This window comes from Chelonoidis abingdonii, chromosome 3, assembly GCF_003597395.2.
Source record: "Chelonoidis abingdonii isolate Lonesome George chromosome 3, CheloAbing_2.0, whole genome shotgun sequence".
Lineage (NCBI taxonomy): Eukaryota > Metazoa > Chordata > Testudines > Testudinidae > Chelonoidis > Chelonoidis abingdonii.
In genome coordinates, this window is record NC_133771.1 from 216,291,463 (window position 1) to 216,309,727 (window position 18,265).

The 18,265-nt window shown below is 48.5% G+C and overlaps 1 long non-coding RNA gene across 5 annotated transcripts in view; it reads left to right on the top strand.

Moving 5' to 3' along the window:
* The first annotated feature begins 217 nt into the window (after positions 1–217).
* LOC116819120 (uncharacterized) overlaps positions 218–18,265 on the top strand; it is a 198,243-nt gene continuing 180,195 nt past the window's right edge. For all 5 annotated transcript variants that reach the window (XR_012655648.1, XR_012655649.1, XR_012655650.1 and 2 more), the window contains exon 1: positions 218–469. This is a non-coding gene — a long non-coding RNA (uncharacterized LOC116819120). The remainder of the gene's footprint in view (positions 470–18,265) is intronic.

Sequence of the window (18,265 nt, forward strand, 5' to 3'; positions counted from 1 at the left end):
TTCTCTGTTTCTGATGTTTACTTTATCATTCATTACTGTTTCCTCTGGAGGTGATTCCCTGGCTTTTGTAGAAACAGAAGAGGCAGCAGTATCTGTTCAAAGAGTATACAAAACATTTCCCACCCATGGTGTCATTAAAGGCTATTCTTCCTGGAAGAGCAGAAGTTGTGATAGGGACCTGATAAATTGACCAGTCATACTCAGAAGTATGAAGAGAATGAAGCTAGAGGAAGTAGTGGTTGGTGAGTCAGCATGAGTAATTTTGTTCCAATGAGAATGAAGATTGAGGGTTTTTTTTCCCTCTTAAACATTTTGGACATCATTGCTTAATGGAGGGAAATAAGAGATATTATGTCTGTGTAGCTAGTACTTCTTGATTTTTAAATCAAAAGAAAATATATTTAGAATCTAGATATGTGTCTTCATAGGCACCCTCCTCGTAGGAAAGTGAGGGGGAAAACAGCTCCTGGTGAGTATATTTCTGTCCGTTTTGTATTGGTGATAATTTTGCAGTATGTATTAGAATCTAATGTGGGGTTAGCTTTGCCCCACTGGGACACAGAACTGATGTATTCAGTGCACTGAAATGTTAGCAGGATGGAATTGTTTGGTTTGGTGTGGGTTTTTTTTTTTCATCCATATACCATTGGCAGATGTACTTTTGATTTGTGAGTTTTCCTAATAATGAATGCACTGGATTCATTACAGCTTGTAGCTGCTTGTTGTAGACCGAGCAGTTGGCTGTGTTAGATGGTAAAGAAAACTGATCAAGAAGCCATTAAGTTCAAAAGTTGAGCTCAGTTTGATGTGGGTTATTGCACAAGCCAAGGGGAGGAGGGGGCTGAAGTTTGCTGTTTCATTCTACATTCAGGGAGGGTAACTTCTGTTGTTGGGCTGCCTGCTTTTAGTGCAAGTTTTTCATTCAAGAATGGACAGAAATGCAACATATGTACATTTAATATATAACTGTGTTTCAGTGGAGACCTGATCCAAAGCCCACTGAAATCAACTGAAGTCTCCCATTGACTTCTGTGAGCTTTGCCTCACACTGTGTGCTACATATATTCTTTGTCATTTTATCCAAATGCAGAGACACAAGTCAGTAATTTGAGTGTGTTGTACCATCAAATATAATGGTGTAAAGCTGCTGCGCGAGAGCGAGCGAGTGAGCAATGTGATTAGACCTTTATAGATTACTGAAGGCTGCATTTATATTTCCCATGTTGGTAATTGACTGAGTTTGATGCTAAGCAAAATGCTGGTGCTCATCTTCTGCTGGAAATGTTGTTTTTCAAGCCTATCTACTTACTGTAGACCCAGTTTCATTTACTGTATCACAGGTCACATGACAAGCATTTTTGGTAACTTGGTTTTGTTTTTTTTGTTTAAAAAAAAGAGAGAGAAAGAGAAAGAACCCCCCTCCCCCGAATTATGGCATAACAAGAGGAAGAGTGCTGCCCTATCTCTTGGGTACAGTAACTTGAGTGCGTGGGCTACATGGATTAAAATGAGTCAGCACGCTCCTTAAAAATGGCTTGTTGTTGAAAAGGGAGGTTAAACTTGCCTTCAGCAAACGGTATCACAGTCTCATTTGCTTGTAGAAGTCTCTACCTACTTCAGCTGCAGTTAGTAAAATGACTAGGGTGGTTGTTGTTTTTTTGAGGTACACTGCTACAATCTTTGCAGCCTGCCCTCTGCTTGCAGGCGATTCATTTGATACAACAGAATGAAAATAGCTCTCATCATGTGCATGTCTCTGCTCGTGAGTCAGAATATCTTGCAACTACAATTCCTTCCTGTGCTTAGGATCGTAGATTTCAAGGCGAGAAGGGACCATGATGGTCTAGTCTGCTGTCCAGCTTAGCATAGGCCAGAAAATTTCACCCAGTGACTCCTGCATGGAGTACAGAACTTAGTCTGTCTTGCAGAAACACTTCCAGTCTGACTGGGCTAAGAAATGATCCCTCTGGGTGCCCCGCTGGGAACCCCTGCATCGGACCAAGATCCACGTTCACACTTATTTTTGTGACGTATCAGCAGGGCCAGCCTTAGGATTTATGGTGCCCTAGGCAAGATTATTAAACAGGTGCCCCTGTGCCTGATCTGCTCTTAGCAACACAAACATAAGCTTACAGTATTGGAAAACTTGCCACATTCACGTTATTAAAACCAGTTTAACTTAATTAAGCACACTGTAATGCTGATGACTAGCACTAAAGTAGCAGCACTATAGAAAAAATCTGATTTGACAGAATGATGCAAAAATATATATTTTTAATTTATTCAAAATTTTATTGGAAATTTATATGAAGAGGTATTGAAACAAAGATTTGTTTTTAATTAAAAGCAACTTTCTGGCTTTTTTGGCTGCAAAATCAGTAATAATGTCATCGTATGACAAAGACAAAGTCGTGTCTTGTTCGATTGCAAGAACAGCAAGACCAGTTAAGCGTTCCTGACTCATTGTAGAGCGGAGATAGTTTTAATGAGCTTTAGTTTTGAGAAACTCCGGTCTCCTGAAGCTACTGCTACAGGAATTGTCAGTAAGAATACGAGTGGCAATGTACACATTAGGATATATGTCAACAAGTGTGCGGGTATGAATAAACTGTACAATGTCCATCACCGATTTTGCATGTGGCAACATTGATGACAGTGTACTCATTCTTCGTACAGTTCAAGTCCATTTAAATCAAAACATCACCGTGCTTCAGGAGGCTCTCTAGGTTCTTGCACTTTGTCATTAGTTGCTCTTGTTTTCCTATTTCGTTGAATTATAGTTATGTCATACAAAATCCAAACTGTTCATGGTGTACTTGACAGTATTAAACCTTTCATCAACAGCAGATACTGCTTTATCCATCACAACATTAAAAACTTCAACCTCAAATTTCTTTTCTGGATCGTCTATGGCTCATCTGCTCCTTCATATTCCATTTTTCCTTTTTTCCTTGAAACTCGTGTCACATTTGCACATGGAAATTGTTGTTCTATTATTATCTGAGGTCCTGGCCACCAGTCCTGCTCAGGCCACTGCCAGCTGAGTAAATGAAACCCCAAACCGGCAGCGGGCTAAGCGGGCTGATGGCTGGAACCCTAGACAAGGATCCCAGGCCCTGCTCAGCCCGCTGCTGGTCTCGGGGTTCTGACCACCAACTCCTGCCAGCCGGATCCCGGCTGCCAACCTCCTCTCAGCCGCCTACCAGCCTGGGATTTGCTCACCCAGGCTGCAGGAGGCATAGTGGGCTGGCGGCTGAGCTCCTGACTGGCAAGGGGCGGCAGCCCGAACCCAGAGTAGCAGTAGGCTGAGTGCTGCTGGCACCCCAGACTGGCAGCAGACTGAGCCACTCAACCCCCACCGGCCCTGCTCAGCCTGCTACCAGCCCACTCACCCACTGCCGGCTGGGTGAATGGAACCCCAGGCTGACAGCAGGTTGAGTGGTTCAGCTGGCCTGCTCAGCCCACTGCCAGCCTGGGTTCCTTGGGGTCCCCAGGCCAGCAGCAGGTGCTGAGTGGGGCCTGTGGTATCCAGCTGGCAATAGGCAGCAGCCGGAACCCCAGAGCAGTGATGGGCTGAGCCGCTCAGACTGCCACTTCATACCATCAAAAAATCAGCTCACCTGCCATCTTTGACACTGTGCCGTAGGTTGCCGACCCCTGCTTTATACACTAGTAAGGAGATGAGCATATTACAGTTGTTGGAGAGCTCTTATCAGGAGTAACGGCTATAGGAAAGTCAGTCAACATTTTTTGTTTCTCTGATGAAAACTGGTCCACTCCCTGCCTCCAACCAAACCTGTCACTAATAATTATCAAAACTTAATTTTCTGTTTTTGGCTAAGATATTGATTTTTTTAAAAAAAAATATTTGAAATTGGATTCAGGATTGTTTGGCCAAAGATTTTGTTGGCAAACAAAGTTGTTAAAGACATCTAAATGGCAACAGCCACAGTACTGGCTTTTCATGCTTGGTCACATCCGCCAGCTACTCTGGTCACAACAGCTGACGTAGAGAAGGAATAGGTGAAAACTGCAGACTCTCCAAGATCCACCTCTTGGGTGCAGAGTGCAATACAGCAGCAGACATAACCCCAAGTCAATTCACACTGCCAAGGCACCACACACAGCCTTACGGACCATGGTGAATTGCACGCATCTATCTCAGGGAGCGGGGCACATGGAGCATCAGCAGCTCATCCTGCCCTGTGCAGCTACCCCCAGAATGAGATGGATGCCAGGCCACTGCCAGCCGGGGAGAGGCCGCCCCAGCTAGGGTGGCCAATCCAGATTCCGATTTTATAGGGAAGTCTCATACTTGGCTTGTCTTATATAGCACAATTACTCCCACTAGAGGACCAACAGAAGTGGAAAAATCAGGACAGGATGGGGTGTGGTAAAAGGAGCCTAATAAGAAAAGACCCCAAAATGGATGTTCCCTAAAAATAGCGATATCTATCACTGACCCCATCCCCTTATCCTGATTTTTCACACATCTGGCTACCCAGCCAGCCCTGTGTGAATTCCAATCCTGGCTCGCTCGAGAAGTGAGTTACTTTCACTTTCATGCTCAGCAGCAGCCAGCAGCCTTTCCCCCTACCTACCCCCAGCACCTCGCCCACCCACCCTAGAAGGTAGGAGAGAGAGAGAGGATGCTCCTGGGCGAGGAGGGAGAAAGGTGGGGGTGCTCCGGTGGGCAGGGGGGAGAAAGAAGGATGTTATGGGACAACAAAAAGGATACTGGTTCCAAGCCACAAATCCTGCTTCACCTCAGCTGGGGGAAAGATTCACACTAGATTGAGCTCCTTCCCCAACCCCTACTCCCTCCCCTTCCCAGAGACCCCAGCAGCCAATCCCCTTCCTCAGACCGTGCAGCATTCTGCTCTCTCTAGGACCCAGCAGCCCTGCTCTTACGTGCTCCACTGCTTCCCATCTGTCTGGGCTGCCTGCAGAGTGGTGCCCACAGGCAGAGTGAGGCCCTACACATTTGCCTATTCTGCCTATGCCTAAGGACGGCCCTGCGTATCAGTTACCTTGTTTTTAATCCCATTGAGTGTAATTTCAAGGGGGCCATTGTGATTATCTAGCCTGATCCCTTGCCATAGAATTTCACCAAGTGTGATGCCTGCTTGGAGTCCAATAACTTGTGTTTGACTCAGCCACAGATTCTTTGCAGATTTGCATTGAAGAGATTCCATTGACAAAAGTGTCTCCTAGGTGGTTCGGAAAGGTTTATCCTTCTGGTGCTTTTAGGGTTGCCAACTTTCTAATTGCGCAAAACCGAACACCCTAGCCACGCCCCTTCCCTGAGACCCTGCCCCGCCCCTTCCCCAAGACCCCGCCCCCACTCACTACATTCCCCCTCTCTCGGTGGCTTGCTCTCCCTTACTCTCAGTCACTTGCACTGGGCTGGGGCATGGGGTTTGGGTGCAGGAGGGGGTGAGGGCTCTAACTGGGGGTGCGAGCTTTGAGGTGTGGGCAGAAATGAGGGGTTCAGGGTGCGAGAAGGGGCTCCAGGCTGGGGCAGGGAGCTGGGGTGTAAGGGCTCAAGCTGAGGGGGTGGGCTCTGGGGTGAGGCCAGGGATGAGGGGTTTGGGATGCAGGAGGAGGCTCCAGACTGCGGGGTGGGGCCGAGGGATTCAGAGTGCAGGAGGGGGCTGCAAGTTGAGGCAAGGGATTGGGGTGTGGGAGTGGGTGCGGGCTCTGGGGTACAGGAGAGGGGTCCAGGCTGGGGGTGGGACTGAGGGATTTGGAGTGTGGGAAGGGACTGTGGGTTGACGCAGGGGGTTGGGGTGCAGGAGGAGGTATGGGCTCTGGGCTGGGGCTGATGATAAGGGCTCAGGGTGTGGGAAGGGTCAGGGCTGGGGCAGGGGGTTGGGGTGCAGGGGGAGGTGTGGTCTCCAGCTGGAGGTGCACGCTCTGGGGTAGGGCTGGGGATGAGCGGTTTGGGGTGTAGGAGGGGGCTTTGGGTTGTGGGAGGAGCTCAAGGCAGGGGCTTGGGGTTGGGGTGCAGGCTTACCTCAGATGGCTCCTGGTCAGTGGTGCTGTGGGGCTAAGGTAGGCTCCCTGCCTGTTCTGGCACCACGCTGCCCCCCAGAAGTGGCCAGCAGCAGGTCCAGCTCCTAGGCGGGGGGGCCAGGAGGCTCTGTGCACTGCTCTCATCCACAGGCACCGCCTGCTAGCTCCCATTGCCCATGGAGCCGGTGCTTGGGGTGGGGGCAGTGCATGGAGCCCCATGGCACCCCTCATCTAGGAGCCGGACCTGCTGGGCACTTCCAGGGCACAGCACGGGGGCAGGGAGCCTGCCTTAGCCCCACAGCACCACTGACCAGGAGCCGACAAGGCCTCTTTTCGACCGGGTGTTTTGGTCGAAAACTGGATGCCTGGTCACCCTAGGCCTGGGGGTGGAGGCGAGGGGTTCAGAGTATTAGAGGGGGCCCCAGGCTGAGGCAGGGGGTTGGGGTGTTTGAGGGGGTACAGGCCCTGGGCTGGGGCCAGAAATGAGGGATTCAGGGTGCAGGAGGAGGCTCGGAGCTAGGGCAGGGTGTTGGGGTGGGGGTGTGTGAGGGCTCCATCTGGGGGTGCAGGCCAGGGATGAGGGATTTGGGGTTCAGGAGGGGGCTTCAGGCTGGGGTTGAGGGGTTCAGAGTGTGGGAGGGGGCTCTGGGCTGGGGCCGGGTGTGTAAGGGCTCCAGCTGAGGTTGCAGACCCTGCGGTAGGGCTGGGGCTGAGGGGTTTGGGGTGCAGGAGAGGGCTCTTGGCTAGGGCTGAGGGGTTTGGAGCATGGGAGGGGGCTCTGGGCTGGGGCAGGGTGTGTGTGTGGGGGGTGAGGGCTCCAGCTGGGGGTGAAGACTCTGTGGTAGAGCTGGGGCTGAGGAGTTTGGGTTGCAGGAGGGGGCTCTGGGCTGGGGAAAGGGGTTGGGGCATTGGGGGGTGAGGGGTGCAGGCTCCAGGAAGTGCTTACCTCAGGCAGCTCCCGAAAGCAGTTGCGTGTCGCCCCTCTGGCTCCTATGCAGAAGTGCAGCCAGGTGGCACTGCGTTCTGTCCCGTCCTCAGGTGCTACCTCTGCAGCTCCCATTGGCCATGGTTCCTGGCCATTGGGTGCTGCAGAGCTGGTGCTTGGGGTGGGGGCAGCGCGCAGAGCCCCCTGGCTGTCCCTATGCATAGGAGCCAGAGAAGCACATGCCACTGCTTCTGGGAGCTGCGCAGAGCCACAGCAGGCAGGGAGCCTGCCTTTGCCCTTCTCCCCTATTGACCGGACTTTTAACGGCCCAGTCAGCAGTGCTGACTGGAGCTGCCAGGGTCCCTTTTTGACAAGGCATTCCAGTCGAAAACCAGCCTGGCAACGCTAGACCCAGGACTAGCCAGCCCTGTTCAATTAGCCCCCACCCTGCCACACCTACACTGCGTGTAGGACTTAAAATGGGAGGAAGCCCAGGAGGGGGCCCTGCACAAAAGCGTTACCCGAGTGCAGTCAGCGCCTGTGGTGGGCTGGGAGAAGCTCTGGGCTCCAGGGAGGCAGTGCTGGGGCCCTTGTTCCACAAGAGGCCTGGGGAGCTGAGGCAGTGGTGGCTGACTTTTCCCAGTCTAGGGAAGAAGGGGGGAAGCTGTAGGCTGGCCCTAGAAGAAGGTAGACTTCCAGCATGGAAGAGCCGGTCGAGCCAGCACTCTGCATAGAGTGAGAACTGCCCGTTGAGTCCAGAGAGGGCAGGAAAACCCTTTGTGTTCATTTGGGACCACTGTCAAAGGTGGTGTTTATTGTGAACATTGAGTGCCCCCAAAGGGGGTTGAACTTGGAGAGTGACCTCACTGGAGGGCTGAGCCACATGAATCTCTGGAAGAGACAGAAAAACCTAGTGAGGGGAAACAGAGGCAGGGATGCTGCAGGGCCACCCTGTGCTACCCGGAGGTGCTCTGGAGGTGGCAACCCTTGTACCACCCCTTTAAAGGGTTCAGTATAATACCACTGTGCATGCCATGGAGGGGCCAGAGCCATGGCTTTGCCTGCGCCTCCCCTCCTTTTCAGCAAGTTCCTCCTGGGTATACCCGGTATCCCCTGGCATGAGGCCCGCAATTCTGGTCGTTGCACAGGTGAATCGCACTAGGGTGGGTAGCCTTTCCTCCAGGGAAGTGCTACTCGGAGCTGGAATTGTCCTTGCAGCCCAGTTGTAGCACTGAGAAGGGTGCCAGAGAGGTGGAGGAGATGCTTGTGGAGGTGTCTGATCATTTTTAGAGAGAGGTTTATTGCAGCTGTATGTGAAGTGGGGGGGGGGGAATCATCTCATTAACAAATGGGGAACTACATTTTTTTGGTGGGGGGGAACAGTGCATTCTCCAGCCCCTTGTCATTTGGATCCTGCCATTTGTCTCGTCTGAGATTCGTGGCCACTTCGAGGTCTGACGCACAAGCATTGGAGCCAGGACAGCCGGGGGGGAAGTGCTGTGGACACTTACATGGCCGAGCTGTTAAGTAGCATCTCCACCGCTCTTTGCACTTGGTTTCTCTCCTTAGTAAACACTTCACTACAAAAGCATCACAGGACTCTCTTTGGAGAGCAATTCCCTCTTGTGGTCAATGCAATGAAGCCAATAAGCGGGCATAGGGGTTCAGTGGAATAGAGAAGTGGCATAAGCCAGGTCTCAGTGGGGCCTACCCCCGAGTCCAGAGTGAGTGCTGCATGTTACCCCGGGAGAGGCTCAGACTCACACACTAACTCCTGAGCAGCAAGCATACGGAGCACCTTCTCTTCCACGCTGGTGACGGGTGACTCAGCAGCCATCTCTAGGGCAGCACTGACAGGCTCTGACGGAAATTGCATCAAAGCCTCCTTACCCGAAGAGCTGGCTGGGTCAATGGGTTTGAGCGTGGCTGGAAGTGCAGTGCAGGGCTCTCTGGGCCGTTGAGAACAGTTCAAAGCCATGGTGATGAAGTCTGTTCCGTAGTGGCTTATCCCCGGCAGCGCTCCCGGTTACCGCTTGCCACCGCAGAGCTGTCAGTGACACTAACACACCGCTGTGCTTTTGAAGAACTATTTTTCCCCAGTCATGCTTTCGACACTGAGATTTGGAAACTCAGCAGCAAGACTAGAAGGTTCACTCACTCAGCAAAGCTGGGAGTGCAAGCCCATTGATGCACAAATAGGGCAGTTTTCAGTTTTGGTTTTCACAACTAGGCCCTGCACAAAGGGTAATTTTGTAATTAACTCAGGGCACACTCTGTGTCCAGGGCACATGTTTGTGCCACAGGCTGTTCTGTGTCTAATGAGCATATAAGAGCAATGGAAAAAATGAACAAGCTTTGCCTGGAGTAAGTACTGGAGATGAAAACCTTTATGCGGTATTGACTCCATACCTTGCAATTGCTGCAATGCTCTTCTTGCTCCGCTTTATTGTTACCGACAGGGATACAAATAAGGGGCCTGATTCTGCCAAGCATTTGTTGTCAATAGGACGCCGTATGTAAGTACTACTCAGTGTGAATTAGGTGGCTGAATCAGGGCCATTATGACTAGAACAAATCCTACTACACTGGTGCATATGCAATGAAAGATCTTCATGCCCATAAACTTCAGTATCCCCCTCTTTTTCCGGACACTGAATCGCACCACAGCATAGCTGATACTCTCTATATGGGATCGCTAACGAGCAGCCTCAGACTAGCAGTTACATCCCCAAAAGAAGATGTGAAAAGAACATTATTAGGAGCGCAGTCAAGTATGCAGAGTTAGGAAATGCCAGAATTAAGGCTGCTTGTGCGTCTGGATGATGATCTAGTCTTTAATTACAGTGTCACAAACTCTCTTTTACCACATGCCTTGCCTCATTTAGTGAGCAGGGAGATAGTCAGTCAGTATTAGGGATGTAAAATATTAAATGGTTAATCAGTTAACATTAATCTTACCAGTTAGCCCACCCTAACCATTAACCCCCAGCCCCAGGCTGGCCGGACAGAGTGACCCCAACCCCTCTCCCTTGAATCGGTTAACCGATTAAATGATATAATTTTAATTGTTTAAAAGGTTACATTTTTAAATGATATTTACATCTCTAGTCAGTATTTTTCCTCCTCATTCAGTGTCTGGCCTTATTTACCACACACCATCCAAACCCTGCACTCTGCACAGAACTATGCTTTTCCTCCGGCTGTTTCTCTGGAGCTCTTACCCTAGTGTTTGAGTGTTTCACAAACAATCAGTTTTTCTGAGGTGGTATCATTATCCCCAGTTTAAAGCTGGGGGCCTGATGTACAGGGAGATTAAGGCCAAAATATTAATCTATTAACTGAGACCCATTCGCCTTGAATTTCCAGAGCACTTTATTATATTATATTGGAAGTGACTGCCTCAGAAGGAGTCATAGTGGACCACAAGCTAAATATGAGTCAACAGTGTAATGCTGTTGCAAAAAAAGCAAACATCATTCTGGGATGTATTAGCAGGAGTGTTGTAAGCAAGATATGAGAATAATTCTTCCGCTCTGATTAGGCCTCAGCTACAGTATTGTGTCCAGTTCTAGGTGCCACATTTCAGGAAGGATGTGGACAAACTGGAGAGATTCCAGAGAAGAGTGACAAAAATTGTTAAAGGTCTAGAAAAATGACCTATGAGGGAAGATTGAAAAAATTAGGTTTGTTTAGTCTGGAAAAGAGAAGACTGAGAGGGGACATGATAACAGTTTTAAAGTATGTAAAAGACTGTTACAAGGAGAAAGAAGAAAAATTGTTTTTCTTAACCTCAGAGGATAGGACAAGAAGCAATGGGCTTAAATTGCAGCAAGGGAGGGTTAGGTTGGACATTAAGAAAAACTTCCTAACTGTCAGGGTAGTTAAGCACTGGAATAAATTGCCCAGAGAGGTTGGGGAATCTCCATCATTGGAGATTTTTAAGAGCAGGTTAGACAAACACCTGTCAGGAACGGTCTAGATCAGTGGTGGGCAATCTGCGGCCCATGGGCCACATGCGGCATATCAGGTTAAGCTGATTTCAGGCTGAGAGATACTTTATGAACATTGACCATCTGCAAGCACGGCCCCCCCGCAGTCCCCACTGGCCACGGTTCACCATTCCCAGCCAATGGGAGCTGCAGGAGGTGGCGGGCTGCACGTTGCCCACCATTGGTCTAGATAATATTAGTCCTGCCATGAGTGCAGGAGACTGGACTAGATGACCTCTTGAGGTCCCTTCAAGTCCTATAATTCTATGTTCAATGCACAACTCCCATTAATTTCAATTGCATTTGAGTGCTCAGCACTCTGGCAAATCAGAGCTGAGCTGTTTCTTATGGGGAACCCAGAAAATAGGGAACTTCAGTGAATGACCCACTCTGCAAGGTTTGGTTGAAGTGATTTGCCCAGCCTCACACAGGGCAGAGGTAGGCATCGAATCCAGTTCTCCAGGGCAGCATTCATCTTCCTTAACTCTAGACCATCCTCTCTATTCAAGCCATCTCCTGCCTTGTTCATGACACACCATCCAACTTGTGCAACTAATGAGGCAGGGATCCTACAGACAACGGCCTCCTTCGCTTCACACCCCTGATGTGTCCCCAGAGCAGATCCTTCCTGTGCACAGAATGAGGCAGGGGTCCTGTGCAAAAAAAATAGTATAAAGACTGTATCTTAATGCACGGACCTGAAGACACTGAGTTAAATTGCACATGCCACCTTAATTCTGGAATTTCCTAATTTTTAAATTGACTTTGCAACTTTAATGTTCTGGTCACATATTTTTGGGATGTCATTTCCCTAATTAGAATCCCCCCCTCAGAAATTAGTTAGTGTGGAAACATATTGACTCCCAGCTTGGGACGTCAGTAGGGTCCAGACCATTAGAACTACCACATAGACCTCAGCCACTTGAACTAATAGCATAGTGGGTAGCAGTGGAAGGCTGTTATCCTCCGTGTGGACCAGTAACTAGAGTAGGATGAGACACACCCTTTGCCAGTGGGTTTTGCAGACATTTGCTGATGGCAGAGGAATGGTGAGATTCGTGACTCTTGAGTTCTCTTCTGGAGGGCAGTGTGGTGTACAGCTTATAGATCCCGTGCCCCTAGCCTGTCATTGCCCTCCCTTACCCCCATCCCTCTGCTCTTCTCCATCCTTCTCATCTTGGTATTGCCCCCCACCCTGTAGCAATGCAAGACTCACTGGTGCAGCGCCTTCTGCTGGTCATCCTGGGAATTAGCTCTTCCAGCCTGGAGCACAGGCCGGTGTCTCACTTGCCACTGGCTCCCGTCTCCCTCCCGGACCCCAGTGCCCCTCTATGTCAGGGTTCTGCCCCCACTAGTGACCCACAATCTGGGTCTCCCCACCCAGGGGAACCCTCAACCCTCTATCCCCACCTTGCCTCAGTGGCTACTATCTATCCCCTGCTCCCTGGGACAGACGGCAGTCTGTAAACCACTCATCATTGGCCAGATGGGGTTGGACCAGCCGCCTCTGCCTATTCCCAGGCTACACTTCTGTAGCCCCAGTACCTTTCCTGGCCTTTAGCAAGGTCTGGAGCCTGGGGGGGTGGGTTCAGACTGGAGTTCCTCTGGCCTTCTCCCAGCCCTGCTCCACTCCATTCAGCCTCGCCTTTCACAGCCGCAGCCCTCCCCAGGGCTGCTTTTAACCCCTGTTCTTCAAAGTGGGGCAGCTGCCGCACTACACACCCCTTCTGCTTCAAGCCAAACCCACCTATCCCCTGGATCCTGTTTCTCCCCTCCGCTCACTGGCTCCTCCAGGCCTATCTTCCCCCCTGCCCCTTTCTTCCCACCCTTCCTCATCCTTCTACATTCAAAGCAGGTAGCTTCCTTCTTGGTGCTGCCAGCATGGGGGCATTGGGAGCCCAGGATCGGACTCTGCTCTCAGTTCTGGTGCCACAACTGTCCCTGATTGCCTGGGGGAGCAATTTTAGGAAAAGTTCTGCTGGCCCCTACATCTCTGGCTGCAGCATGCTCAGTCCTCCTGTGGGGCTGGGTCATGTGCAGTCTGGGTGTCATATAGGAGTTGTGAGCATGCTCAGTGTGAATGGAATCATCAGAAAATTTAGCTGCCAAACTCTAGCAAGGCTCTACTGAGCATGTGCAAATTGAGATTTTCCACCCCGAAGATGCATACAGTGGCTGCATTTGGGCAGATTTTCATAAGAAGGGCAAAAGCACACCCCTGACAGCAGAATGACTCCCCTCCACATCTTTTTTTTTTACACAATATAAAGTGTGTGTTCTGGCTGCGTTGGCCTAGACGGTAATGTATCTATTTCAGAAGTTCTCAGCAGGGGAAGTGTTTTCTGAAGTTGTCTCTGCTATATAGTAGCCACCCTCTTTGTAGTCCTAGCACGGCCTTTTGGGGGGAGTGCTTGGGGCAAATACCTTTCTGTTTCTCCCCCCGTCCCCTATATTTCCACTACAGTGCTGTACAACCAAAGATCCACAGAAATGGCGTCAGAGGCCTGAGAGGTGACCTCTGTGGATCCCAGCCGCTCTTCTATTCCCGATCCTGAACAAGCCCCACAGTGCCCCCCATCATGGCAACCTTTGGTGCTTTCAGGGCTGACTGGGCAACCCTTCCAGTCCTCCTCAGGCACTAGAATCGTTGCAGAACTGGGTGTAGCACATCATCCCCCCAGGGCTTAATGAGCTGCTCCCACAGGGTTCATGGCTCCTGTAGTAGAAAGAGACTGAGCACTGGCCTCAAACTGGGATGGTGGCATGGTGTTGCAGTTACTATCTCAATGCCCCACTGGAATATACTGTTGTTATCAACATATGTTGTCACTAACTCCCAGCTGGGTACCGTTGGGTTTGAGTTGTGGTGGCAAAATATATTCAAACAGGGGAGTGATGGGCTTACCACGGTGCCTGTGGCACCTTGCTTCTCCCAAGCAGGAGTGCCTTGCATCACTCAGAAATACCACCCCGTCTAGCTAATTGAAGCATTGGCACTGACGGACTCTGAAGGAAGCCATGTCCAGGCCTTCCCAAGGAGAAGAATAAAGACAATGATGGGAGTATGAAGGGGAGGATAGTCAGGTTTTTACCTAGATGCACATGAATGAATGAATGAATGAATGAACATAAGCATGGTCTCATATTTACTACTGCAATTCATCAGGAGATGCGTTTAGTAATGATATAACGGAAGGCAGAATAGATCTTTCCGTGGGAAGGCTGTGTCGTTCACTCATACCTCTACCACTCCAGAAAATATTTGGCAGATTTAAGCCCTTTTTGCAAAAATTTTTGTTTAAAATCTGTGGTCCTGAGTCTACCTTTCTGCCATGTGTTTGCTGCAGATGGGGAGTAATAAAATGTGAACTGTGCTCTATAACACTATTAAAGTATTGTATGTCCTGTCTTTACATGGCAGAGGAAAAGGAAAAATGTTTTTGGCTGGTTAATCACAGTGGGTTTAAGGGAACCACAAAACCCACTCTAACCCTGTGCAAGTGGTTGCATTTTACTGACATAACATATTAATCATGTATCTAGAACAAAAGCAGTCTTCTAGTTTTGGGGAAAACAAATTTGTTCAAAAATCAGATTTGCTCTTGGGTTCAGTTTGGATTGTAACTGTTACCAGTTAAGGTAGAACGGCCTTTTGTGATTCTAGTTAAGAATTATGACTAAAATTTCCAAATGTCTAAGTCCCACTTTCAGAAGTGACTTTAGGAATTTCATAACCTAAGTCATTTTGAAAATAGGATTTAGGCTCCTCAGTCACTTAGGTGATTTGGAATATTTTACCCCATGTCTTGTGCTGTCCTGTCTGCCTTCCCTTGTACCATTAGATTGTCAGTCCTTTGGGAAAGTGGCCCATTGTGTGAAAAGTACTGGTCTACTACTAATATAAAATAGTACCATACATAGTCCTTAACATCAGTGTATAAATTATTATTATGAGAAGTTTTACCATTAACTTCAGTGGAAGCAGAGTGAGGCTAACGCTGAGCACTTTTGAAAACCCCACCCACAAAATATGTGCACAGTACATATAATATTTGATCAGTAAGAAAGATAAATGTCTGTAGTTGCATTGAAACATTAAGGATCAAATTTTCAATAATGGGGTAATGGATAGACTGGCACAAATAGGAATATATGCATTGCACCATGAAAAGCCATGGTTGGGTGCATAAACTGAGCAACTGTTCACCTAGCTACTTGTCTCTGTGTACAACTTCCTGATTTCATTATGCAAGTGCTCACTTGCACGTGCAAATGTATTTTTCTTGGACACAGGGGGTACATGTGCATTTACTCTGGACACACCATATTGAACCATTGTTTTGAAATGTTGACCTTCATGTTCTATTCTTCCGAGTCCTCCCTGTCCCCTTCCCTCTCCACCACCTGCTATGGACAAACAGAAATCCCAACACAGCTGGGAGTCGTGCACAGCTGCACTGAAAGAATTAAAACATTGGCATATCAAGTGATTTCCACATGGGCTTTGTACTTCACTGCTATAACATAGTTATTTTAGCAAATAGTGTTGATATCAGTGAATCAGAAAACAGGAACTGCTTGTTCATGAGAATTTAAAGTGAAAATTAGTTTAAAGAACTGAGAGAGGTTGAAACAGTAAAGTGAGTAAGGGTGTCAGGTTTTGAAACTGAAAAAAATGGTAGTCTTCACCAGATAGCCCCGTGGGCATGACTGGTGACAACCACAAAATATGATTAGGATTTCTCATAACAGAGCATCATTTACAGTTAAGGGCTTTATTTCAGTACTTTAAAGTAAAGGTTTCCGTTTAGCAATATCTGAACAAAACTCAGGCCAGAGTTCAAGCTTTAATCCTTGCTGATTTAGTCTGATTTTTGTCATACAGATCTACTAAAACCAGGTAAGCTTTAGTAATAAATAGGGGGTGAGAAGAGATTACACAGCGGCCACAGCTATGTTCATTCAGCAGTTACAGTGGTTAGAATTACAGCAGGCCTGTCAAGGTGTCGCTCGCTATACTAGCATGACTCAATGATAGATCAGGATAGCAAGGTAAAGTGTCAGTTTGGTGCAGCCATTAATGAGACACCACAAACAAAGACAACCAACCATCTGACATAGGCTCTGACACATTGTGGGTCATACTGGTGCAGACTGGGATTAGCTCTGTGGAAGTCAGTGGACCAGTTTCTCCTCCAGTTCACACTGGGATTGGATCATGAGTTACTCCAGAGAAGTTAATGAATTTACACTGGTGTAACTGGAGAATCAGGCCTACTGGATGAATGTCAATGTGAAATTGACTTGAAATAAGCCCTGCATTATAACCACACTGACACACATACTCTTGCAGATTATTTATTATCCTGAAGGGCAGCAGGGTGAAATCCTGGACCCACTGAAATCAACGGCAAAAGTTACTCTGTATTTTGCAGGTGTCTCAGCAGGGTGGTAGTTCCCATTTGCGAAGTCGTGAAGGAGAGCCCAGGGTATATAAAGTCTGGAGTCAAATCTATCTCCAGTTTGTGGGTGAGGATCTCCACTGTTGTCAAAACTCTGCCGTTGCTGGCACCAATGCACCTCTTCACATTTGTTGTGTAACTAAGAGGGTCTGGGCCTGATTCTAGAGGATGTTGGGTGCCCTCAACGCTCAGGAGCTATAGTGACTGCAAGGTGGGATGGGAATGTACAGTGCACTACCCTCTGCACAGTCAGCTTCCCGCAGAGAAGCCCACGTTGACTGCAGCGGAAGCTGAAGGACGCTCAGTACTTTTTGGGAGCAAGCCTTTAATTTGTTTACCTCCAAAATGCTTGAGTGCTCTTCAGCTGTGCTCAGCGCATCAGCCCTAGCAATGCCAGCTGTTACTCGCCCACCATACTTCAGCTGGGGCCTGCACACTGGTGCTCACACATTCAGTAGGTGACCTGATGGTTGCCACCGCCTCCTCCTCCTTTTTTCTCCCTTCTCACGTTAACTGTTTAGAGATCGAAACCAAGCCCTGTTTGGCAGCCCAGCTGGCAGCGCACGTGCCAGCATCATTCAAGCGACCTGGCGTGCCGTTGTGCAGATGGGCACTGGGTGCCTGACAATGATGGCTGAGGGAGTGAGAGTCCATGAGCGTTGGGCGTGTCACTGAGAAGGTGAGCGATCGCTGTCGCAAGCAGCTCGCTCACTCTTCTTTTCTATAAAGCAACTGGTTGGGGATTCCCCCCAAAGAACAGGCTCAGACACCCGTGTGTCACACGCGTACAGCTACGGGTAGACAAGTGCTGATCCATCTGCAGCTCAGGCCAGATGGCAATCTCACCAATGATAGAATCACTTCAAAAAGGGCAAGTCACACTCTTTTCTAGCTGTTGCTCTCAGACTGGGTTGCTAGCTATCACTCAGTCCAGTCAACTAAGGCATAGCAGACACTAGCTCGTTGGCTATATGCTCATTCCTTGCTTTGAACATGGCTCAGGCTTCTCATTTACTTCCGACATGATAACTAGAATAGTCTTATTAAACAGGACCTTGAAAATCTCTCACCCCTGACATCGGGGTAGTCAATTATTTTTGGTCAAGGTCCAAATTTCTTAGTCAAGGAATAGTCAAGGTCCAGATTCCAGCGAAAATGATAATAAGTAAATAAAAGTATTTTGGGGTCCATTCAAAAGCATCTGGCTATCAGGATTTGGCCCGCGGTCCACCTATTGACTACTCCTGCCTTACATCATGCTTACCATTTCATTTGAATTCACTCATTGATGGCTAGTGTTTCAAGCTGCCCTTCACCCGAGTATAGATGACTATGCAAGTCGCAGGGCAGAATTAGCCCGTGTTTGTTTTACTAATGAAAGCAGTTTATATGAGTGATTTTGCTTCTCGTACCAAGACAATTTCTGTAGCTATAGCGCTGTATTTTATTCCTAGCCGTGTGTGTGTGTATATATTAATTTAGGATTCCACTGGGAGGATGCCATTAGGTTTCAACTTTGATATTTATGCTGAGATCATGCAATATGAGTCTCTTCTAAGCAGTTTCAGGCTGGAGCTGTCTCAGCATTGTCAGATTGCCCAGTAGATATGAAAACTGGATGACTTGCAACTGTTTGCAACTCAGTGTAAAAACCCACATTGATTTGGTTTGTTTGTGGCATGGCCTTGAAAGCATTTGCCCCCAAGCATTCCGTGTGGAAGACTATAACCCTTGTCTAAAGTGAGGTAGTGGATAATCTGAGGAGATGTCTTGGCAACAGAACTTAGCTTGACTTCATTGTAGACAAACGTTGTCACTTTTACAGTATTGACTACATAAAATAGAATTCAGTGTATGTTAACAGATATTGTAGT